This window comes from Xyrauchen texanus, chromosome 7 (assembly GCF_025860055.1).
Source record: "Xyrauchen texanus isolate HMW12.3.18 chromosome 7, RBS_HiC_50CHRs, whole genome shotgun sequence".
In the NCBI taxonomy this organism is placed as follows: Eukaryota; Metazoa; Chordata; class Actinopteri; order Cypriniformes; family Catostomidae; genus Xyrauchen; species Xyrauchen texanus.
Window position 1 is genome coordinate 27,903,711 of NC_068282.1, and position 25,254 is coordinate 27,928,964.

Sequence of the window (25,254 nt, forward strand, 5' to 3'; positions counted from 1 at the left end):
GCTCCACTCCTCCTCCCAGGCTCCCTAAACCTGTCCCTGCCCGGTCGACACCTCCCTGGCCTCCTAAACCTGTCCCTGCCCGGTCGACACCTCCCTGGCCTCCTAAACCTATCCCTACCCGGTGGACGCCCCCTAGGCCACCTGACCCGTTCCCCGTCTCATACCCCCATGGACTGCGTATGGTTTCCGTGTTTTTGGTTTATTTCCCCATCGTGGGTATTTCCTTTGTTTTGGTTTTGTCTATTTAAGCTTTTTCCGTATCAATAAAGTTACACTGCGTTTAGATCCTGTCACCACGTCTGCCTTCATCTGCAATCGTAACACCTTTATTCCAACTGAGACGGCTCTAGTTACAGCATAAGAGCAGTATTGCAGGGCGATTGAAAAGTATTTTTGCTGGATGGCATAGATTTGAGAGTTTGTATTTCCTCACATGGCAGAGGTTTCTCAAACTTGTAGAGTTTGAAATTAATCTGTGTGAGAGCGTAAGTCTTGACTAATATTTAGTTTTATGTGTCACTGACTGCTTAGTTACATTCAGATTAAGTTCATGTTTTCAAAATGTTAAGGAACAGTGTTGTATTTCATCTTTTATTAAACACAGAGCAGGGGAGAGAGTTAATCAGATCCTGTGTGTGTGTGTGTGTGTGTGTGTGTGTGTGTGTGTGTGTGCACATCTGTCAATGTGATGAACAGATAACAGGCTGTTACCGTTGTCTATGCTGCATGGTGTCCATTAATGGGATTTAGAATTTTAGTTATCATATGTTCCTCTACTAGAGTTGTTTTAAGGTAACTTTTATCTAATGGTATCTAGTGAACTACTTGTGTTGAGTGAATATGCTACTTATTGGTCACACAATTGGCATTTCTGCATCAAAGGTGATTTATTGCGGATTTTTAAAAAATTGGAAAAATTGAAAAACTCCCTTAATTTGAAGAGAACATTATTTAATTTTCCTGTTCTAACTTCCCCTAAATCTGCATATTTTAATTCTGTGCTGTTTTCAAGTGCAGTCTGGAATAAAATAACCCAATTTAAGAATTTATCCTGTGCTCGGTTTCATCTTTATTCCATACTTTGGGCCACAGAGATTTTTGGTACCAGGAGCTAATTTTGGGGCTATAGTCAGGAAAAATGGGAGGAACATAGACAATAGTAGTGGTGGAGTTGTGGAGTCCCAGTGCCAAGAGGGTCAACAGCATGTGGTGCGGCATGCCTGGAGAGCCTGTGAGGAAGCAAGGGATCAGCAATACAAACCAGGAGGATGTTCATGTCATCTCCTAGACCAGAAGAAATTGCCTTTTTCAAGTCTGACTGTGGCAACTGTGACTGTTTTGTGACTGTGTTGTTTTTTGAGGAAGAGACATCGTAAGAACATGTACCAGGATGAAAGTGTGCCAGCTGCTGAGGCTATGGACCATGGTGATGGAGGTAATCCAGTGGCACAGCTCCAGTCAAAAATTTTGGAGCTGAGATAAAAAACATGACCAATTATTGTCAACCCTTGCTAATATTAGTAATGTTAATACCAGATCTTATGTGAACATTCCAAGAGAACGTCAAATTGTACCATTCAGTGGTGATCCTGGTAAAGATGGTCAAACTGTAGATGTGTTCATTAATGAGGTTATAGGGGTAATCAGAGTAAAGGGTTTAAACACTGAGGATCAAGTAGACTACGTTATCTCTCTTTTAAGAGGTTCAGCCTTAGATGAGGTTAAACTGCATATGAGGGGAGAAACAAAACAACCTTGATATCTGTTTTCATATTTTAGGCGAGCCTTTAGAGAGAAACCTACCACACAACAGATGGAGAAAATTTCTGTGACTATTCCCATGCTCGCTCAGTTTGTTAATTCTGTTCTCCAACAGTTCACTAATGCTGTATCTGACCCGCACCTCATTTTAACAGAACAGTTCCTTGAAGGGGTGAGAGATATAACCCTTCGTGGAGAACAGCTTAAGCTGATCAGAGAGATGCCTCGGTACTCTTTGTTTGATGTTCATGAAAAAGCCATGATGTGGATTGTGGAAGACAGACCCCGTGGTGCAAATGATGCCAGAAATCTAAATATTGTGAGTACAGGCTCTGGTGAGATATCAGAACATTAAAACCCAGCCAGCACTGCACAAAGTGACATGGTGGTGGCCTTGCCAGAGGTAGTTAAAATAATTACTCAGAAGGGTAAAGCCATTGGAGAACTCACTAATGCAGTTTGTAAACTCACTGTACAGAAAGTCAGTTCAAATGGTGGTCAGATTGGGAAGCCTAAGTTTAAGCCAAATTATACAGATGACGACCAACCAATTTATTTAATATGTGAAGGGGTGGGACATGTAGCTCGAGAGTGCACTGTACCAGGTAACTCCAAAGACCACTGTACTACCACCACAAGTTCTATAGTACAGGGAAAACGGGGTCCATCCACTGCGGTGAGCCAAGCAATGTGAGGAAAGCCGGGAGGCTCAAAAAGTAGCATGCAAACTAAAGAATGTTTTTTAGTGTGAGAAGTTGGCAAGTGCCCTAAGGTAGATATTCAGATTGGGGGTGTTCCTGTTAGATGTATTCTAGATACAGGAAGTAATGTGAGCATACTAACGGAAAGTTTCTTTAGGGAAAACCTCCATAGGTAAGACAAAAAAATTCACTGCACTGCTAAGTGGCAACAGCTAACCACAGCCAGCAAGCTATATTTACTATACTTGGGGTATGTTGAAATAGACATTCAAGTGATGGGGTTAACTATACCTGAGTGTGGGTTCCTGATAGTCTGAGATGGGGATGCTACAGAGCCAGACACGACTCCACCTGGCATCATTGGCATTAAAATCGCTCAGAGATGCAGACAGTTGGTTCTTACTGAGTTTGATACCACTCTAGGGGAAAATCTGGATTTTGTGTGGAGGAAGGCCTTCCATCGTGTACACGAAGTCAAGCCGGTTGAAACAATATCAAGAGCCAGAGTAAGTGGCAAACACAAAATGTACATGCCAGCATCTTCTGTAACCACAGTCAATGCCAGAATAAACAAGAGACCATCTGACAGTGGTCCTTGGTTGTTGCTAGAGCCTGGAAACACTGTTGCCTTATGGATTGATCCCAGTTCCCACCTTAGTGCCAGCCCACAGTCGAGAATTTCCAGTCCAAGTAGTACATTTTCATCAGAGGATGTTTGGCTACCATATAAGTCTCGGCTGGTTATACTTAGCCATTGTCAATGTGTTGAGAATAACCACTACGAAGAGAGATATCAGAGCATCTCTGTTGACCATGAAGAGGCGACGGTTGATCAGAAAGTCAAACCAGTGTCTGATAGTGACATAAACTTGTTAAATCGACTACACTTAGGAGACACACCAGAACAGCAGGCGAAGCTAGGTATCTTCCTTATGGAATATGCATATGTGTTTGCAGTCCGTCCTCCTTATGGAATATGCAGATGTGTTTGTAGTCCGTGATGAAGACTTTGGGTACACGGACTGGGTGAAACATGAGATTCACTTGTTTGATGATACCCCAGTCTTCCAGCCATATCGACGCATCCCACCTAACCAGTTTGAGGAGGTCAGGGAGCATATCTCTGAACTGCTCAGAGAGGGAGTCATACACAAAAGCTCCAGCTCTTTTACCTACCCAGTCGTGTTGGTACACAAGGCTGATGGAAGTCTGAGACTGTGCGTGGGCTATAGGAAACGAAATTCTAAGAAGAGACGTGTTGCTTTCCCATCGCCACGCATAGATGAGAGCCTGGATGCGTTGGCAGTACACAGCTTTTCTCAACAATAGATCTTGCAAGCAGGTACCATCAGGTTGCAGCCCATGTGAGAGACAGACACAAAACTGCTTTCATCACACCGTTTGGACTTTATTAATACCAGCCCTTCGGACTATGCAATGTTCCTGCAAGATTTCAACGCCTCATGCATTATTAGTGTACTTCAACCTTTCATGATCGTCTAGTGAGGCTTCAGACAGTAAAAATACACTTTAAAAGTGTCATTTTATGCAGCCTGATGTCAGGTTCCTCATTTATCAGGTCTCGGAACATGATGTGAGTACTGACCCTGAAAAATAAGTGCAGTTAAGCAGTAGCCAGTCCCTAGCACCCTTAAGGAACACAGGTCATTCCTGGGTTTCTGTAGTTTTTATAGGAGATTCATTAAGGGTTTCTCCCAGGTAATTGTTCCACTGCATTAAGTAGTAAATACTTGTCTTCAAGAGAAAAATACTTTCAAAGCAGATAATCTGTATAAATGCACTTGGACACCTCTGTTTAAAATGGCCTTTGAGCAGCTCAAAGACAAGGTGACAAGTGCTCCAACCCTGGGGTATGCTGACTTCAGCCTCCCATTTGTGTTGGAGACAGATCTTGGCTTGGGTGCTGTTTTATACTAATTCCAAAGGGGTAGGAAGACTGTGATAGCTTATGTGAGTATGAGGTTTCGTGGAGCTGATAAAAATTACTGAAATTACAGCAGCATGAAGTTGGAGCTTTTAGCGCTTAAGTGGGTGGTGAATGAGAAGTTTCGGAGTTACTTTCTGGGGTGCAAGTTCACCACCATATCAAACAACAACCCCCTCCATCACCACACAACCACCAAATTAGGTGCCATTGAACAGTAATGGGCTGCTCAGCTCGCTTTTTTCGCTTTGATTTCAATTACCGCCCAGGACGATGCAACATTGCAGCCAATGCCCTTTCCAGGAGACCAGGATCAGATGAACCAGAGCCTTAAATTAGGACATAGAATATGATGGCTGTGTGGTGATCTGTAAATTGTTTGGGACAGGAACAGCTCTGGGACCAGACTTGTTGGAGGCAGGAGTTGAGTGCTGTAAAGTCAGGCAGTTTCAGGCATCCATGGCAAGAGTGAATGATGTTGGTTATTTGAACACCCCTACCATTTGTTGTTAACCACCTGTCTGACTGATCAAGTCCTAAAGAGTGTCCATGATCAGATGAGGCATCAGGGTATAGAGAGAACACTAGGCCTGTTGAAACATTTATGATTCTGGGGAGGCATGCATGAGTATATAGAACAATGTGTGAAAACATGTCAGCGAGGTGTGCTAGAGAAAATGCAGCAGCCCAAGTTTCAAGCACCTTGGACACCATCCTTAGCCTCCCGACCACTGGAATTTTTTGGAGTAGACTTTGATACACTTTAACCAACCAAGGATGGGCGTGAGAATGTTCTGGTAGTGACTGATGTATTCACTAAGTTCAGCCAAGCGTTCCCCAACCATGATCAGAAGGTGGAGACCACTGCTAAAATCCTTTGAAGATAATTATTTCTGAAGTATGGAGTGTCGCAACGCTTACACTCCGACCAGGGCCAAAATTTTGAAAGCGCTGTTATCGCTGGGACCATATCTACCCTCAGGCCCTGTATAAATCCACTCCCCGTGCCCACCACCACGTGTCAGGAACCCCCTAAGGTGGGTGAACCTGCCTCAATAACAGAGCCAGTAATGCCATTACTGGATGCAGAGTGTGTGATATTGGAGGAAGTCCAATATCCAGTGGAGGAGCAAGCTCCAAACCCAGCACTTGAGGAGCTGGATCAGCCAGTTGCTGAAGCTGAAAATGGTATGGTCCTTTACACTTCTGGGAAGCTCCAGGGGAGGCTTGATGTGTAGAGAGGGTTGGTAGTCACTGAGGATGTTGACTATTGGCAGGGGAGAGTGTAACCAGGTAAAAAATGAAACAGCACTTTAACTGCTAAACTGGTTATGAAAGCTCTATATTAATTGTATTGTCCATACAATGAGCATAGACATCCTCCTTCTTAAGTCGCAATAATGTGATGTTACCCCCCCCCCCCCACACACACACACACTATATATATGTCTGTTTTAGTCATAAAATGTATAAATTATCAGATATAGTACAGCAAACAGCAAGGTTTTGTAAATGTTGTGAGGGTAAACACAAAATGTCATATTTGGGACCTGGGCTGAGAAAGTTTAAGAACACCTGCCTAAGAGAGGAGTTAGCATTATTTTTACATAGAAATAGGTAGGTCTATTAATAGTCATTTGACTTCAGCACCCCTTGTTGCATTATATGCCAATGATGAGTCCATACATTGAAAGTTTGTGTTGTTTTTCTAAAGTTAGTCACCCTATAACTCCTTAAGTATTAAAGAGATCTTGAAATCCTTATTCAGAATACATTTACATTTAAACCTATAGGCATATGGTTAGCTCCCAGTGATATGGTGCTCTCCATAGATTTCTATATGTAGATACCTTATGTAAGATTATATATGCAGAAGAATTACATCAACATGATGTGAAACGAGAAAAAAAACAGCCTTTCAGTTTGGAATGTTTCAACGTCGTAAATCACCAGCCTTCACAAGAGAACCCACACACCACACCAAGCTGTTTCTGTGTAAGGTTACAGGGACCATCAGATTTGCAGAACTCTTCATCTTAATATAGCCTTGCTAGATAATGCTGAAAATCACTTTGAACTGTGGTAACGTTTGTACCTGACAAATTAATGATTATAGACTTATAGAACTCTTTAAAATGTGTGTAGCGATTTGCAATCACCTATAATTGATAAATATATTCTTTAATTCTATATGATTTATCTCATTCTACTAAGAATGGTTACTATAAGGTTTAACTTGATAAAATGCAATGATGTGTAAAACCAATATGATTTTGTAACCAGAGATTTTCATGTTTTATTACCTACACGTATAACATCAATAAAAACATGTCATGTTTAGTATGTAAACATTTGTTTGTGTATGACAATGAATATCATGCCTCTTGTACCATTCTCAAGATATAAAAGATCATGATTAAATATGTACTATTTTTGAGCTGGAAATTCTTAAAGAGTCTGAAACAAAGGACCATAACTCAACTGTCGGAAAAGATAGCCCAGTTGAACATGTGACTCCTGAAAAATCACTTCTGATTGGCTCAGGACACCTTTGGGTGATGCGGCCAATCTCAGTTCAAATAGTTCCAAACAGGAAGATGTCTCTCTCTTGCTCTTGCTCTCTTCTTCTTGCTCTCTTCACTCTTCCTCATGTAGGATCTACGGACTCGACGTCCCGAGAAGGAGTGAGAAGGCCTCGCTTCATAGCTAAAATCATAATTTCATACAGACAATAATCATCGACAGAACGAACTTTTGACCAAGCGCCAAGAACCAAGGAAACACCACAAAGAATGCAAGTACATCTCCAATATTGTGCTCAAAGTGCTGGTGTATTAAATAATTTGGGTATTCCGATTGCAAATCGATTGTAGACTCAAAGAAGTGTAAATGGTTCTTAAGGTATTCTCTACAAGGCAAGGCAAGGCAAGGCAAGGCAAGTTTATTTATATAGCACATTTCATACACAATGGTAATTCAAAGTGCTTTACATAGAAGAGATTAAAATAAGAATAAAAATAACTAAATAAGAATAATTGAAACAGTTTAGAATAAAATAAAATAAAATACAGTACAAACAGTCGGACACACAGTGGCACAGTGCTCATTCAGTAAATGCACAGCTAAACAGATGTGTTTTGAGTCTGGATTTGAATGTGACTACTGTAGGAGCACATCTGATCTCTTCTGGAAGCTGGTTCCAGCTGCGGCTGGCATAATAGCTAAAAGCAGACTCTCCTTGCTTAGAGTGAACCCTTGGTATTTCTAGCTGATGTGATCCTAATGATCTGAGTGATCTGTTGGGTTTATATTCAGTGAGCATATCTGCAATATATTGAGGTCCTAGCCCATTGAGTGATTTATATACCAGTAATAATACTTTAAAATCAATCCTAAATGTAACTGGGAGCCTGAGGACTGGTGTGATATGTTCATATTTTCTGGTTCTGCTCAGAATCCTGGCAGCAGCGTTCTGTATGAGCTGCAAATGTCTTATGGTCTTTCTGGGAAGGCCAGTGAGGAGTCCATTACAATAATACACCCTGCTGTTGATGAAAGCATGCACAAGTTTCTCTAGGTCTTGACTGGAAACAAAGCATCTAATTCTTGCAATATATTTCAGATGATAGTATGCTGATTTAGTTATTGCTTTGACATGACTACTGAAACTAAGGTCTGACTCTAGAGACACACCAAGATTCCTGACTTGATTTTTAGTTGTTTGACCCCTAGCATCAAGGTATGCATTCACCTTGAGAACTTCATCTTTGTTTCCAAACGCAATGACTTCAGTTTTGTCTTTGTTTAACTGAAGAAAGTTTTGGCACATCTGATTGAGTCCACATCTCTAAATTATATATGTAACATCCTACACTTATTATCAGCTGTTTCTTTGAACTGTGATATATCAGCAGTATCGATATATTAGATAGGTCGAGTCGTCTGTCAACACATGAATGTAAATTGACAGATACGGTCTGCGAAATTCTTTTGTCTTTTCCAGCCAACACTCAGATTATCTGATTTTTCATAAACATTGGGCAACATGTAAAATAATATATAAATCCTGACTTCACTTATAAAACAGTTTTTCCATAGCAAACTGCAAATGTAGTCATCAACAAATGAATAAATCAAGCAAACATACTGAAAATTAGCACCCATTCAGTCATTACATGATGTTTTCACACAAAAGCAATCTGAGGCTTCTTCTCCATTCACTTACATTCAAACAGCTCTCCTTGTTGACTGTTCCAAGATGGTATTCCGTTTGACGTATCTGAATCAGCCGAACGAGGCATCTATGTATGTATTTTTATGGTGATCTCAATGTGGCTCCATGAGGAACCCATTTTCAATATTCAAAAATTATCTTTGGGTCACGTGATATGAAGCTAGTTTTTTCTTGACCAACAAATATACTTTTTTATTTAGGGTTTACATTAATTTTTTTTTAATTGTGAAAAAATATAAACCATGATGCTGCCATCAAGTTTATTTTAAGGTTATATAAAACTGAATGTTGTGAAAGTGAACATCTCTCATTGTGTTCATGGAAGAAAGAAAGCCAAAGAGTTTTTATGAGGGTGAGCAAATGATGATAGAATTTTTGGGGAACTTGTCCATTTAAATCAGCCTATTTTTAGCGCAGTGAATAGTACATAAGTTTAATTTGTGTATGGTCATTCTATTACTGGTAGAAAGGGAATATGCTGTTTTTGTGTCTATTACACATGTGTGTCAGAGCTGTGTTTGTGTCAGCATGGATTTTTCTATGTGTGAGGGAAAGAGAGCTACAAGCAGTTGTGATTACTGGTCTGCTACTTTTATGGGGTCCGACAGGCCATGTCTTCACAGCAGGAAATCAGTAGCTCTGTAATTAGCCCTGTGGGGGAGCTCTGCTGTCGGCGGGCACCTCACAGAGAGAGTGTTAGCCTTGCTGTTTTGCCCTATTCCTTCTCATCTCCAACCCTCTCTCATTACACACAGAGATGCCAGGGTCAAATATACAGCAAAGCCACACAGAACATGGGTGCATAGATCAACGGTCAATTTTGCGGGAAAGAACGGACTTGAAAACTGAACGGTATAGATGTGTGGTTTATAGGTGGAGTGTTTTTTTCTTAAAGATAACTCGATCCTGTCTTTTTATATTACTTAAAAAGTCTAAAAATGACATCAATTTGAAATAGAACATGTTGTTGAAGTGTACAAATACTTGACTAACTTGACTTTTGAACAGTAGGATTATTGTAATATACAATTATTGGGATATTGAAGCCTTTAAATATATTAACTATGAAAAATCACAATTTGATGTCATGGGGGTTATAAAGACCTTGTGTCCAGGTAATTTAAATTTGCACTTTTTGCACATTTGTATTTCTTTACAAAGTACACCAAAATATGACTGGAACAGCTATTGTAATTACAGTAAAGAGGATGTAATAACATTTCTGGATGATTAAAAAACACATGTCCTTGACTAGATATCAGACCCAATTGTGAACTATGGCATTTGAGAATTTCATCTGAACAAATGTTGTATGCGTTTGAAAATATTGAAAGAGTGGAATCGCCTCAGTTCAACGTTCCAGAGCCTATGCATTAACCACTAGGCCACAACTCCAAACAATATAAACCCCCACTTTAATAGAGAATTTAAACCAAGTTGTTTATGTGTCATGGTTTGCCTAAATTGTCTGTACATTATATGAAAAATGTGTCACCCAATATTAACCAAATAATCAAATGAATTGCTGAAAGCAATGGAGGCTTTTGGATTAATAGCATTATTTACAAAGCTATAGCTGGGTATTGCAAATGTGTCTAAGTGAGCAGCTACACATTTGTTCCTTCCACTGTAATTGCTTTTTGAAGTGCAGTGCTTTCACTCATGTTGCCTGAAACAGAAAACTGATCAGAGAACAAATAATATAGTTAAATGAAATGTTTCTTGTTGCCTGGAGTCTACCCTGAGCATCTGAGCCTTTCCAGTCAGCTTTGATGAGCTCTAATCTCATCCTTTCTCTAATCCATATTGGTCTGCCTTGTGTAATGTTTGTGCATTTCAGTTTCAGAAGAAAACTGGTGTGTTTCCTAGCTTGTTTTCCAATGAGGGACAAAGAAGCCTTCATACATGTTGTCTGTATACTCTCACTGAGAAATGTATTAGGAACACCTGTACACCTACTTATTCATGCGATTACCTAATCAGGCAATTGTGCGGCAGCAGTGCAATGTATAATATCATGCAGTTATGGGTCAGGAGCTTCTGTTAATGTTCACATCAACCATCAGAATGGGGAAAAATGTGATCTCAGTGTTTTTGAACATGGCATGATTGCTGGTGGCAGACAGGCTGTTTGAGTATTTCTGTAACTGCAGATCTCCTGAGATTTTCACACAGAACAGTCTCTAGAGCAGTGCTACTCAAGATGCGGCCATCAAGCAATCTTTTGCAGCCCATGTTATTGTAACGCTGGGAAGAAGTCAAGAAACCTGGATCTAGGTGTGGCTAACATGATTAATGGAAAAAAATAAACATGTACAAATAATGGGTAAACACAGGAACAAATAAATCATCCACAATGGGAAACAAGAACATGAAAAGGAGCAACATCTACGAAGGGCACTGGTTAAACACGCAAGGTCAAAACATATACAACAACTGACCAAGAACAAGCAAACAACAGGGTATTACATTCACAAAGGACTAAATGAAACACAGCTGAGGACAATGAATAACAGCTGGTAGTGATGAGGGCAGAGAATTATGTGAAGTGTAGTCTGGGAACAGCTGACTGGAGAAACACAGGGCAGACAACAGTGAACCGGGCACAGCCCCCTTCTAAGGAGCGGATTCTAGTGGCTCCCAAAAAAAAAAAAAAAAAAAAATGTGTCCAAGGGGTGTGGGGAAAAAAGGCAAAACAGGCAGTTCATGGGGGGCACAAGAGGTAAGGGGATGAGAGGAACAGGGCAAAGACTGGGAGGCAGGGCCAAGATGGATCCGGAGACCAGAGGAGTTAAGGCAGATTGCCAGGAGACCAGAGAAGATTAGGCGGACGGCCAGGAGACCAGAGCAGGTCAGGCGGGCGGCCAGGAGAGCAGAGCAGATCAGGCAGATGGCCAGGAGACCAACGAGACAAGAGCAGATCAGGTGGATGGCCAGGAGACTAAGGAGACCACCTCAGAGTAGGTACTGGATCAAGAGGCCTGGGTCAGGAGGTCTGGGAGGTGGCCGCAAGATTGAGACAGGGTCAGAAGACCCAGGAGGCAGTCATAGGGCCGAGACAGGGTCAGGAGGTCTGGGATGTGGCAGCAGGACCGAGACAGAGTCAGGAGGCCCAGGAGGCAGTCGAAGGGCTGAGACATGGTCAGGAGGTCTGGGAGGGGGCTGCAGGAAGAGCCTTTGGGGAGGTGGGCGGGGCCGATGGAGGAAGAGTCTCTGGGGGGTGGGATCAGTTGCTGGAGGAAGAGTCTCTGTGGGTGGAGCCGTGGAAGACTCCATAGGCGGAGATGGGAGGGGCTCGGTGGGCAGGTGGAGCCGGGAGAGGCTCAACGAAGAGAGGTGGAGCCATGGAAGGCAGAGCCATTGGATGCTCGAGGGGCAAGGCCCTGGAAGGTGAAGCCGTGGCAGGCTCGAGGAGTGAAGCTGTGGAAGGCGGAGTCATAGGAGGCTCGAGGAGTGGAGCCATGGAAAGCAGAGCCATGGCAGGCTCGAGGCAAAGAGTCCAGGATGACTGAGCAAAGACCTCAATGGTCGTGGGCATGAACAGTCTCGGGAGTGACCTCTGTGGTCGAGGACATGAACGGAGTCTTGGGATCAACCACTGTGGTCGTGAGCATGAGCAGAGTCTCTGGAGCAACCTCTGTGGTCGTGGACATGGACAGAGTCTCGGTAGCGACCTCTGTGGTCGTGGACATGGACAGAGTGTCAGGAATGACGTCTGTGGTCATGAATACTGGCAGAGACTTGGAAACGACCTCTGTGTTCGTTAACACTGGCATAGTCTTGGAAACGACCTCCATGGTTGTGAACACTGGCAGAGTTTTGGAAATGATCTCCGTGGTAGTGAACACTGGCAGAGTCTTGGAAACGATCTTTGTGGTCGTGAATACTGGTAGAGTCTTGGAAATGACCTCTGTGGTCGTGAACACTGGCAGAGACTTGGAAACGACCTCTGTGGTAGTCACCACTGGCAGGGACTTTAAAACGGAAACCTTTTTCCTCCTCCTGCTCTGGGAGGCCGAAGTTGTTAGCGCAGGCTCTGGGACGGCCGAAGCTTCCAGCCCGTTGGCCGTGGCAGGTGTGGGAGTTGCCGTGAAAAGGCATGGAGCAGGTTGAGGCATTGTTGTGACATGGCATGGAGCAGATTCAGACGTGGCTGTGACATGATTTCACAAAAACATTCGTCTTAAGATGGTTATTTATATCATCAGCTTTAGTGTCAATAGGAGAAATACATTTTAGACTCCCAAACATAAATTTTGTAAATAGAAAAGATTAGAATAGAAGAACAGGGTGCTCTGCAAGAGATGGCATTACCCCCACAGATGTCTGGGATTACATGAAAAGACAGAAGCAATTGAGACAGCCTAAAAAAACTGTGGCGAAATCTCCAAGAAGCATGGTACATACATCTGCCAACAACCAAGAAAAACTGTGTCCAGTTGTACCTAGGAGAATTGGGGCTGTTTTAAAGGCAAAGATGGCCACACCAAATTTAAGTGACCTTCTACCACGCTATATTCCATCACGTTTGTTACGATCACAAAATTCTGGCCTGTTAATAATTCTTAAAATATCAAAATCAACAAAAGGAGGTAGATCCTTTTCATATTTGACTCCTAAACTGTGGAATAATCTCCCTAACTCTGTTCGAGATGCAGACACACTCACTCAGTTTAAGTCTATGCTAAAGACTCATCTATTTAGCCAGGCATGCACCTAATTTATCCATCAACTCACAATTAGGCTGCTTTAGTTAGGTCTATCCTAAATGAAAACCTGGTCCAGAGCACTCAGGACCTCAGACTGGGCCAAAGGTTCACCTTCCTACAGGACAATGACCCTAAACACACAGCTAAGTCAACACACAGGTGGCTAAGGGACAACTCTGTGAATGTCCTTGAGTGGTCCAGCCAGAGCCCGGACTTGAACCCAATCGAAGTTTATCATTCACTTGACTTGATTGTGTCATTATTAGCCTATATCGCATTATTATGCATATTCTATCATGTTTAAAGTGCAAAATAAACACTGTAATAAGATGACTGATTTTTTTCCAATTTGTCCGGCAAAATCAATCATTCCGGCATGTTGGTGGGCACCAAAATTTGAAACTGCCATGTGCATCCCTTCATGGCCACAATTTACCCATCTCTAATGGCTACTTCCATGATGCACCATGTCAAAAAACAAAAGTAATTTCAAACATGAACATGACAATGAGTTCACTGTTTTTCAGTGACTTTTCCAGTCACCGGACCTGAATCCAGTAGAATGAACACCTTTTAGATGCGGTAGAATGGGAGATTTGCAGCATGAATGTGCAGCTGAAAAATCTGCAGAAAGTGTGTGATGTAGTCATATCAACATGAACCAGAATCTCAAAGGAATGTTACCAACATCTTGTGGAATGCACGCCATGAAGAACTGAGGCTGTTTTGAGAGCAAAGGGAGGCCCTGCCAAGTATACTGTTCCTAATAAAGTGCTCATTGAGAGTATTAATCCTGTTTAAACTGAGTGGATTTTGTAGTATTTATTTAAAGGAAAGAACACAAAATACGTGTAAGGTTCTGTAATTTGTTTGGTTGACGCACGTAATGTGTTATAAAATGAATGCGTTAAGCATATTTTCTATTGATAACTTTGACAGTTTTAACAATACATTTTATTCCAAACTTCTGCAAACCCCCTATTGATCCCTTGTGCTTTAGCACATGTTTGTTTCATCACATAGTCATTTGTACATATCTGGCACATAAAATGGTAATCATTACATTTTCTTAATGAGATGCTGATATTTTTTTCTTCAGAATAGCAACTGTCTCTTTATTTATTGCCAGGTATGTCTTAATTAATAATTAATTTAATTTGTTCTTCAGCTCAAAGAATGTCTTGCACTAGACCCAACAAAGCCAGACATTTGTTGCCATCTATTTTCCCTATCAACAGCAACTTTGTCTGGTTTGTCATCTAAACACAGCTGTGCAATGTGTGGATGAGGGTATTTTGAGGTGAAATTAAACTGATGGCATCCTTGGTAAATGAGGGAAGATTCACACAGAATAATGAAGGCCAGAGCTATTTCTTTGTGGCTGATGTGTATCTGAAAGGCTCAGTAAATACAGTTTTTGAACTGAAAATCTTATCAGCAGATATACATATCCACAGCAACCACTGGCCCCACATGAGGGCTGCCTGTATCTCCTTCATCACTTTTAGTCTTTATAAGTCTTCTTTTTACAATTTTTATAGGCAGTGCAGAAACATGTACCACCTCATGGGATGCATTACCTTTTCCACTGTCTGTGCCCACGGTTTTGTTGTTTAGGTTTTTTTTTTTTTTTTTTTTACGTGACTGCACAGATGAACTGGATGCTGAGGGGACATCAGCTGTTCAATGTAATGACCTGTTTTTTCTTTGTGTGTGTGTGATTTTTTTAAAGCCTGTTCAACTTTACTTTAAAAGTTTCACTTGCTGTGCACAAATTTTTAATTCTGAATGTTTTCATCCACATCCAACCCCCCACCTCCACAGAATACATTAAAACATACTATATCATCACTCTGCTCTCCTTTCTATCAACATAGTTGGTGTGTAGTGGGCATACTGGTGCACTATAGCTGCTGTCGCATCATCCAGGTGGATGCTGCACACTGGTGGTGGTTGAGGAGATTCCCCCTATACTATGTAAAGCGCTTTGAATGCCTAGAAAAGTATTACATAAATGCAAGTAATTATTATTATTATGTAATAACGACCATAACGTTTTATACTGATTTTGCAATGCCTGTGGTAAAATTGTGGTCAGGGGCACCAACGAGAAATGGGACCAGGTTCAATTCCCGACCATAAACCAAGCAAAAAAAAAAAAAGTGTGATGAGATTGGGTTGATTGGCGACAGATTTTTCAGTTTAAAGCTAATGATCTGCGAAAGTAGGCAAAACTGACAAAATTTAGACATGTGAATGGATGGTTTCGGTCACAGCATTTTAGACCATAAACTGGCATCTTAATAATCAGAGAGACAATTTTTATTTTCTATTTTTGTTTAGAAGTTGCATTAAAATTGACTTGGTCTAAGCCTTTTAGAATCAACCTGGTCTCGCGTTAGAATCTAGAATCACGTTATTATAGAGCTGTTCAGTTGTGACGTCAATTTATAGACGAACCCTGATGGCGAATTCTCTTTTGGGTTTTTGGACTAAAAGCTAAACAACTATAGGACCACATAAATTTTTGCAAATTAGTTGTGGCAGGACGGAGGGCGGGGAGGAGTGATTCTGCATACCCGGCCCCTAATCAGGCTAATTAGCCCTCAAGAGTGATAAAGGCCGACCGAAGATGGCAGTGTGACAGAGAGAGAGATTTACAGACAGCTGTCTAACACCTTTGTGTGTGTTTGTCTTTTTGGTTAAGTTTATCATTAACATATTATATCGTCAAGCCGTTTCTCACCTCCTCCTTTACCATTTATCCCCTTACACTGGTGCCTAAACCCGGGAAAGAGGAGGGATGCACCGTAATGGAGTTCTCGCAGCTACCATCCACCCCAAAGGAGCAGCCACGGCCATCTGCCGGAGGACGGAGGAGCCGGTTCGCCGATTAATGTTGATGTAATCCGATTGCAAATTGATGTAGACTCAAAGAAGGATAAATGGTTCTTAAGTTAATTGTCAACAGACTCCATAAAATTAATTTTCACTGTTCTGATCAGTTATTTCACATTCTGTCACTTTCACCAACCTGTCTTATGTATTTATGTGTTAGATTAGTGTAACGCAGTTCAATGGAAAGGAGGAGGCGAGAACCGGCTTGTCAATATAAATAATATTTTAATGATAAACTTAAACAAAAGACAAAAGACAAAACTCACACATGATGGACATGTCCGTAAACTATCTCTCTCTCGTAGCACCACCGTCTGCCATCGGCCTTTATCCCTCTCTGAGGCTTAATTAGCCTGATAAGGGACCGGGTGTGTATAATCACAACCCGGCCCTGCTCTCCGCCCTGCCACAATTAGGTTTATGTTTAGAATAGTAATAAAGTTTGTCTGTGTTCAAAGACAACTTGACTGTGGTATATTTTGATAAATAATCTCATCCCTTTTTCTTACGAGAACCTCACCATGGCAACGTTGCGGTCACGGCTTTCCTTCTAAAAGAGGAACGCAACTACAGCTGCCCCCGCATCGCTCCTTTTTCCCATGGGATTGAGCATGACCCAGCTGGCGATGGAGGTGATTTGGGGATGGCAGCGGGCTCGGTTTCGCGGAGTAGATCCCTATGAACCACCCGCCTACCGGCACGATCATTGACTTCCGTCCAGGCTTAAGGTGAGAGCGGCTTGCCTCACTGCATCAGAGAGCATTCTGGTGTCTGACGTGGAAGACTCGACTGGATTGCCGCCTTTGGGTCGGCACACCCAGTCTGAGGCTGACGCCCAGATGGCTGAAATGCTTGCCCAAGCTGGTGTCAGTGTGGGGTTGGACTGGAAACCTCCGTCCTCCCCACAGCCTTCACAGCTACACGATTGCCCCCCCCCCTCCCCCTTGTTTCTTTCTTCCCGGAGGTGCACGATGAGCTGTCAAGGTCATGGAGGACACCTTTCACTGCCCGCAACCGACCTCCTCGCTCATCCACTCTCACTACCCTTGACAGCGGGGCAGCCCACGTGTACTCGGAGGTCCCCCAGGTGGACAGAGCGGTTGTGATCCACCTGTGTCCTGATAATGCCGCCACCTGATGGGATCGCCCGGTGCTCCCCTCCAAGGCCTATAGGATGATGTTGTCAATGACCTCCAAAGCCTACAGTGCTGCTGGACAGGCCGCCTCCACCCTGCATGCCATGGCCCTCCTGCAAGTTCACCAGGCCAAGGCACACAAAGATCTGCACATGGGTAGTCCTGACCCAGATGTGTTGCAGGAACTGCGCTCAGTGACTGTCCTCGCCCTCAGGGCCATGAAGGTCACAGCGTGGACACTCGGGCAGGCAATGGCCACCCTCGTGGTCCAGGAACGTTATCTTTGGCTGAATCTGGTTGAGATGCGGGACATGGACAAAGCACGCTTCCTCAACGCCCTTGTCTCCCAGTTCGGTCTATTCGGCGACACCATGGAGGACTTCACCCAGCAGTTCTCAGCGGTGAAGAAACAGATGGAGGCCATTTCCCACATCATGCCCCGCCACTGCACCAGCTTGGGCCATGCTCCATCTGCTTCCCGAGGGCGTCCTCCTGTGGCTTCCAGACGACAGCCAGCTCCACCCCAATCTGGGCCCAGCTCTCAGACCCAGTGTCAAGCACCCCGCAGGAAGTGCATGCCCTCCATCTCCCGAACGTCCTCAAGGACCCGGAAGGCTTCCAAACGTTCCTGAGACGGACGACCCAGGGAACGAGGCATTTTCTCCAGAGCTGGTAGACAGACCACCCGTCCCCCGGTGGAAGGCTGGGAGGAGAATCTTCAGTTCAAGGTCTTTTCTTTGCCGCACCCCCTTCGGGCTGTGGTACCCACATTTTCAATAATAGAGCAATTTCCTCTTTCCCTAGGTCACCTGTCCCGCAAATGCCATTCTCACGGCAACCCAGTGCCACATTTCAGCAGTCCCGGCACCCCGGATGCGGACCTCTCGCCTCCGGACCCACTACTGCTTATCCCAAATTATTATCAAAGGAAAAATATTATTTATTATATAACTACCTTTCATAGATCCTACACAATGTATTTTCAGTAACAAGCCTTTGTGTGGGTTGACAGCTTGAATGGCTACATACAGAGAAATTGCATAATAAACGTTGTGCAGTTACACCAGTTTCACTAACCTACACACCACTGTGTTAATTCTTGAAGAATTAAAAAGCCTTTTGCAAGCTGTGCCATTTCAGCTCGTCTTATGTATGTTTTGTGTGTGTGATCGTGACCGCGACCAGCTTCAGTAAATTGTATATCACCCTCTTGTGTTCTCCCAACGCTATTATGCCAGACTGTTAAACAGAGGCAAACCGAGTGAATTGGAAAGCATGCCAATTGGGCTTCTGACTTAAATGTTGGCTAATTTTAACATGTCTCAAAAATATATAGATAATATAACTTACCCATCAATTATCGATATATCGATATTTTATGACATCCCTACTAGAATTGTGATTTTGGGTAAACTATCCCAGTATAACTTTTTTTTAATTTATTTTAAGTTGTTTTCATATAACTGTTTACATACTGCCATCATATTAAACATGATCTTGTTCAGATTGCAGCCTTCAGAAAATGCTGTGATCTATTTTGATGTTAAATTTCAGATATTGGAAGACCCAAAATTTAAATCATGGTTAGGGTTGGGTTAAGGGTTCGGGATTACACTTTGAACATGAAAGGGGTACATTTGTATTTATTTAAAATTATGTTAATTGATTGGTTGATTTGTCTGAATGGGAGTAAAAGTTGTATGTTTTATATAAGCCCACTTGTTCATATCTTACAATTTAGAAAACTGTTTAACTCATACAAATTATTACGACCTTGGTTGATCTCTTGTAGAAGAATATTTCTTGCTTACTAAAGAGTATTATAAATAAGCACTTATGTTTTCAAATTTGTGTTTCAAATCAGCATGTTTGTAGAGAAGGTAATATACTTTATGTAATTGTTATATCAGTGTCAGGGAGTTTTGAAAGCACAGGATTTATGTCCTTGCCCAAGCAATCTGTCCTTTTCCACTGTCACACCAATTGAAGAACAGTTGGAGCAGAGAAGAAAAAAAGAGGAAAAAGGCAAAAGCAGACGAAAGGTCAACAGGATGTGAGGCTTCTACTATCAGCAATCTTCCCCTGGCTTCCACAGACAGCTTGTTTCTAAGCTGCCATGGTGCCACCTAGCCAAGCATGAAGGGAGTATAATTTTAGCCAATCTCCTGGTAGCTTGGGTGTACAGAAAGCCATTGTAGGCCAGCAAAATGGTCACAATAGAGCCACTGGGCCGCTGATAAAGATCTGCATAGGTAATGCCAGTACAGCAATAAGTGCAATTTTTGCGCCTCTGCATTGAGTTGGCACTCGCTTACAGCTCTGACCACTATTTGTCCCTTTGGCTTTGAAAGTGATGGATAGCATTTTTGTGCAGTATAATTGCAAGGGCCAGGGCATGTGAGAAAATTGATTAATTCCCTGAGCGAATAATGCATTACCCTGGATACTCCTTTACTGTTTATCAGGCCACGCAGCAAAATACTTTGTTTGCTCTCCTCAACTTGTCATAGCTATCCCTAGCAGGGCCTTTTCAAGGGATCTCTGGTTTGAAAGGCTTCCAGTCATTTTGGCAGTATTTGTTGTGGTACATCTTCGGAATCAAAGCCCAGAGCAAGAGCAGAGAGAGCAGCCATTATACCTGAAGGCATCACTCTTCAATACAAAGTTTAATGGAAATTTACAGGAAATGTATATGATAATAAAGCAATAGTTCACCCAAAAATCTAAATTTACTCATCCTCATGGTACATTTTATCATGAAATGGAACTTTATTTCTTGAAAATCTCCCTGTCTACCATAGTTCTCAAATGTAATTCTCATATTTAAAACTGATGCCTGAAGACACAAATTTGACGTCAATGACTTTGAAAGGCTTGAAATAAGTAGAACTATAGGGTATTTGTTTGGTGCTTAAAAAAAAGTGATTGCAGTGAGGCACTTACAATGGAAGGGAACGGGGCCAATATTTTGAGGGTTTAAAGGCAGAAAAATGAAGCATATAATTTTATAAAAGCACTTGCATTGATTATTTTGTGAAAACTCTGATTATTTGAGCTGTAAAATTGTTTAAATTGTAATTTTTAAAGTCATTTTAGGGTTTAAGGGTTTAAAAGGCACACACAGCCATCCAAGTGATGTAAAACCTGACTAATCGTACCAAGCGACCTTCTTCCACTGCTCCTGTTTGTGGCTTGTCCCTCCTTGGACCTCTGTTGGTAGGTACTCACCACTGCTGACTGGGAGCACCCCACAAGCCTTGCCATTTCATAGATGCTCTGACCTTTGGCCCTTGTCAAATTTCCTCAAGACTTTATTCCTGCCCATTTCTCCTGCATTCAGCACATTGATTACTAGAACTGATTGTTCGCTTACCATCTAATCCAGTAGTTCTCAAACCAGTCCTGGAGGCCCCCAGCTCTGCACATTTTGCATGTCACCCTTTTCTGAAACACCCAATTTAAGTTTTGGTAAAGCTGATGAGTTGAATCAGGTATGTTTGAATGAGGAGATGTAGTGTTTATGCGGTAGAGTAGTGTTTAGGGGCCTTCAAAAGACAGGTTTGAGAACAACTGATCTAATCTACCCAGATCTTGACATCTGGCCTTGTTAGGAAATGATCAACATTATTCTCTTCACCTATGAGTAGTCATAATTTTTTGGCTAATCAGTGTATATTTTATGCTAGATTTGAAACCTTAGTATAACAAATATTGTTTTTCCATGGCATTTTGATTATTTGGTTAGTGTTTATGCCACCCACCACCCGAAATTCCATATTATAAAAATATAAATAAAACAACAAATATGAATATACTTGTTTTTGAAAGCAGAATCATTGTCTGTAACTAAATCTCTTTATTGTCTTATCTGAAAAAAAGATTTCAGGGACTCTGAATGCAGCCACAATACACATTCCCATCTCCTGTCTAATCTTATCCTGAACAGATGCCTCAACTTGAAGTGGCAGAGCTGATGAGGGACATAAGTTCAGATCAAAACAAGTTGTTTGTACAAGAAAAAAATGTGTCATAATTTTCACAAGAGAAAAATGCAACCCTCAGAGACACACATCAGGAGCTGTTTGTCAAAGCTTTGATTACTGGCTGTGGGAGTGATATGACTTGTTTCCTCTTATAACTGAGGAGTTTGATATAGTTTCTGTATTTGTGCCAGTTACTGTTTATTTCCATCTGGAACCTTAATGAAAAAAAAATTAATGAGAAGTATATGGTGACTGTGGCTAACATTTTGCCTAATATCTCCTTGGTGACTGAATTTCATTTTTGAGTGAACTATCCCTTTAAATAAAAGCTGTTAAGTTGCTGAATGATTTCTCCAAAAAATCTATAACATTTCTGATGGCACAGCCTAATACAATGACAAAAAAATAGTTTTTTGTACTATAGAGATATTGACGTTGCCCTTGTGTGGTTTTGTTTAATGGTGAGCATGCACATCTTTGTGCAGGAATGCTGCTTTACCTCCAGGTTGTCTCTGATGGAAGAATTTCAAGAAACAGAAGTTGGCACTTAATTAACCTCTATAGCCACCTCCTCACGACAGTTTTACCGGTGACTTCTCTAGTACTTGTATGATCTTGCCGTCAATAAGACTGAATCGAGATATGATTTAATTAAAGAAGTGCACATGTTAAAGAAATATAACCACACTGGTATGAAAACTGAGGGGTGTGGGAGCACAGAAGTGTGACCTTGCAATTAAATATTAAACATGAAAGAGAGTAGGCAAGAGTAACTTAATCAAACAAGACTTTCACTCTAGTGATGTGCTATTTGTTAAACTCTATTTATACAAAAAAAAAAACATTGTCATGTACCGCTTTAGTCTCTCCTGCCATTTTCTTTCAAATATTGCCTTTATGTTTACACAGTCCATTGCTATAATTTAAATAGTAGTCTTCATTCTATACAAGGTCAAGAAATCGTCTAGGTTACAGATGTAACCTCGGTTCCCTGATGGGGAAGGAGACGTTGAGAAAGAATGTCCTTCCTCAGGGGGATTTGCCAGGGAGGGGCTGTCGCGAGGAGTACGAGATCCGAGAACCAAGTCCGAGTGGGCCAATAGGGAGCCACTATAACGACTTATAACCTTCCCCGTCCTCCCTGACCTTGCATAGCACCTGTGCAAGCAGGCTCACTGGGGGAAATGCGTACTTGCACAACCCCGTGGGCCAGCTATGTGCCAGCGCGTCTGCCCTGAGGGGAGCCTCCGTTCAGGCGTACCAGAGCGGGCAGTGGAAGGTCTCTCGGGAGGCGAACAGGTCTACCTGTTCCCAAATCAACTGGATCGACTGGTCCAGGGTTTGAAAGTTTGGCAGCAGGCGGGGATGATGAACACACGGTTCATGCTGCGGCACCATGCTCGTCTCGGGACTCGAGTCTGGAGCCAGTGCTGAAGCGGACTCATATGCATCAACCCCAACGGCGCGACCGCCACGGAGGACGCCATATGCCCCAGGAGCCACTGCAAATGTTTTAAGGGGACCGCCACGACCGGCACGAACGTGGTGAAGCATTTCAGCACTGATTGCGCGTGCTCGTTGGTGAGGCACGCTAACATTGAAACGGCTGAGGTGCCTGAGCACCTGGTCCCTGTGGGCGCATAGTAACTCTTGGGAGTGGGCCAAGATGAGCCAGTCGTCGAGGTAGTTGAGAATGCGGAGGCCTGCTTCCCAAAGCAGGGCAAGGGCTTCCTCTGCGACCTTCGTGAAGATGCAAGGGGACAGGGACATGCCGAAGGGGAGGACCTTGTACTGATATGCCTGGCGTATAGTACGCGAACCGTAGAAAGGGTCGGTGTCGAGGCAATATTGAGACGTGGAAGTACACGTCCTTCAGGTCTACCGCTGCGAACCAATGCCGGTCACAAGTTAGAATGTGTCTTTGCGCGAGCATTTTCAACAGGAGTTTGTGCAAGGCCCAGTTGAAAACTCACATGTCCAAGTTCGGTTTTAAGCCGCCACCTTTCTTCGGTATGATGAAGTAAGGGCTGTAGAAACCCTTCTTCATCTTGGTTTGAGGGACAGGCTCTATCGTGTCTAAGAGAATCGCGATTTCTGCACGCAGGGATTTGGCCTCTTCGTCGTGTACTGCGGTAAAGCGGACGCCCCTGGGGGGGGGCTGGCAAACTGAATTGCATAACCGAGTCGAATGGTCCTGGCCAGCCAGCGTGACAGATTGGGAAGCGAGATACATCCCTCCAAGCTCCGTGATAGGGGCTCTAAGGGGAGAATTATTTTTGATGTACCCGGCGGATCTTCACAGCAGGGCGGAGTAGGTAATGTGGCGTCGGGAGGCAGAAGCACTTACCTTGCTCTGCACATCCGTCGGGGGGTGGGTTAGTGACTGAGGAGGAGGTCCCGCGGAGGCGTTCTCTAGACTCGTCAGAACCAGCTGGCCAGGGGACAACAGTCGTGGGGCTGGAGGCGAGAGGTCTGTGTCCAATGTGCTGGGACTGTTGAGGTGTGGCGGCAGAGTGCTGTGAGAAAGGCATTTGCGGGCCAGGTGACCCAGAGACAAAGGGAATTGCTCTTTTATTTAGAATGTGGGTACCGCAGCCCGAAGGGGGTGCAGCAAAGTAAATAAACTTAACTGAAGATTCTCCTCCCGGCCCTCCACTGGGGGAAGGAGTGGTCTGCTTACCAGCTCTGGAGCAAACGTCTTGGTCCCTGGGTCGTCCCTCTCAGGAATGCTTGCGAGCCTTCCGGGTCCTCGAAGAAGTTCGTGAGACGGGGTGTGCGCCTCCTGCGGGGTGCTTGATGATGAGGCTGAGAGCTGGGCCCAGGTTGAGGCGCTTCAGGACTACCCAAGTGCAGATTTTTAAGAGCCTTGGCCTGGTGGACTTGCAGGAGGGCCATGGCATGCAGGGTGGAAGTGGCCTGTCCGATGGCGCTGTAGGCTTTGGATGTCAGTGAAGACTTCATCCTACAGGCCTTGGAGGGGAGCACAGGGCCACCCCGCCAGGTGGCGGCGTTCTAGGGGCACAGGTGGATCGCAACCACTCTGTCCACCTGGGGGACAGAGTGGTCCGTCCGTGTACCCGTAGGCTGCTCTGCCATGGGGGGCGGGTGGTTTGTGGGGACGTACTCGGTGAAACCGAGCCCGCTGCCATCCCCAAATCGCCTCCATCGCCAGCTGGTTTGTCCTCAATCCCGTGGGAAGAATGAGCAACGTGGGGTGCGGCTGGAGTGGCGTTCCTTCTGAGGAAGGAAAGTTGCGACCGCAACATTGCCATAGTCATGTTCTCACAGTGAGAACATGAGCCATCCACAAATGCTGCCTCGGTGTGATCGCTGCCAAGACACACGAGACAGCGCCTGTGGCCATCAGGAGCGGAGGGCACTCTACCGCATCCAGGAACAACACAGGGACGGAAGGGCATCTTTTTAAAGACGCGTCCTGAAAAGGACTTTCAACGCCAGCTGTGTATATTGCTCATTTAGAGAAAATAACTCTTAGAGAAATAAACTCTTTTACTGCGCTGTCGAAGCGCCTGGGGGCAAAGCTGCACTGCCGTGCAGAGAAGGGAGAAAGTCACTGATATGCACCATAGATCCAACAGCAATCGTATTCAGAGATGGGAGGAACAGTGTGTGACTCGCAGCTCGCTGCATACACAACCAGTCGGCTCCGAAGAAAATTTCTGAATGAAACAGACACATTTCCCTCCCTTTATACCCGTATGTCCGGGGGCGGGACATGCAAATTCTGTCTGCCAATTTCTCATTGGCCTTTTCTCATAGATCAGAGATGCAAAAGGCTCTCAAGAGAGACCCCTAGTGTCACTTCTTCAACACAACGTCAAAGTGAGCGACAGATGGGGAACTGATATTTGCAGGACAAAAGTTGA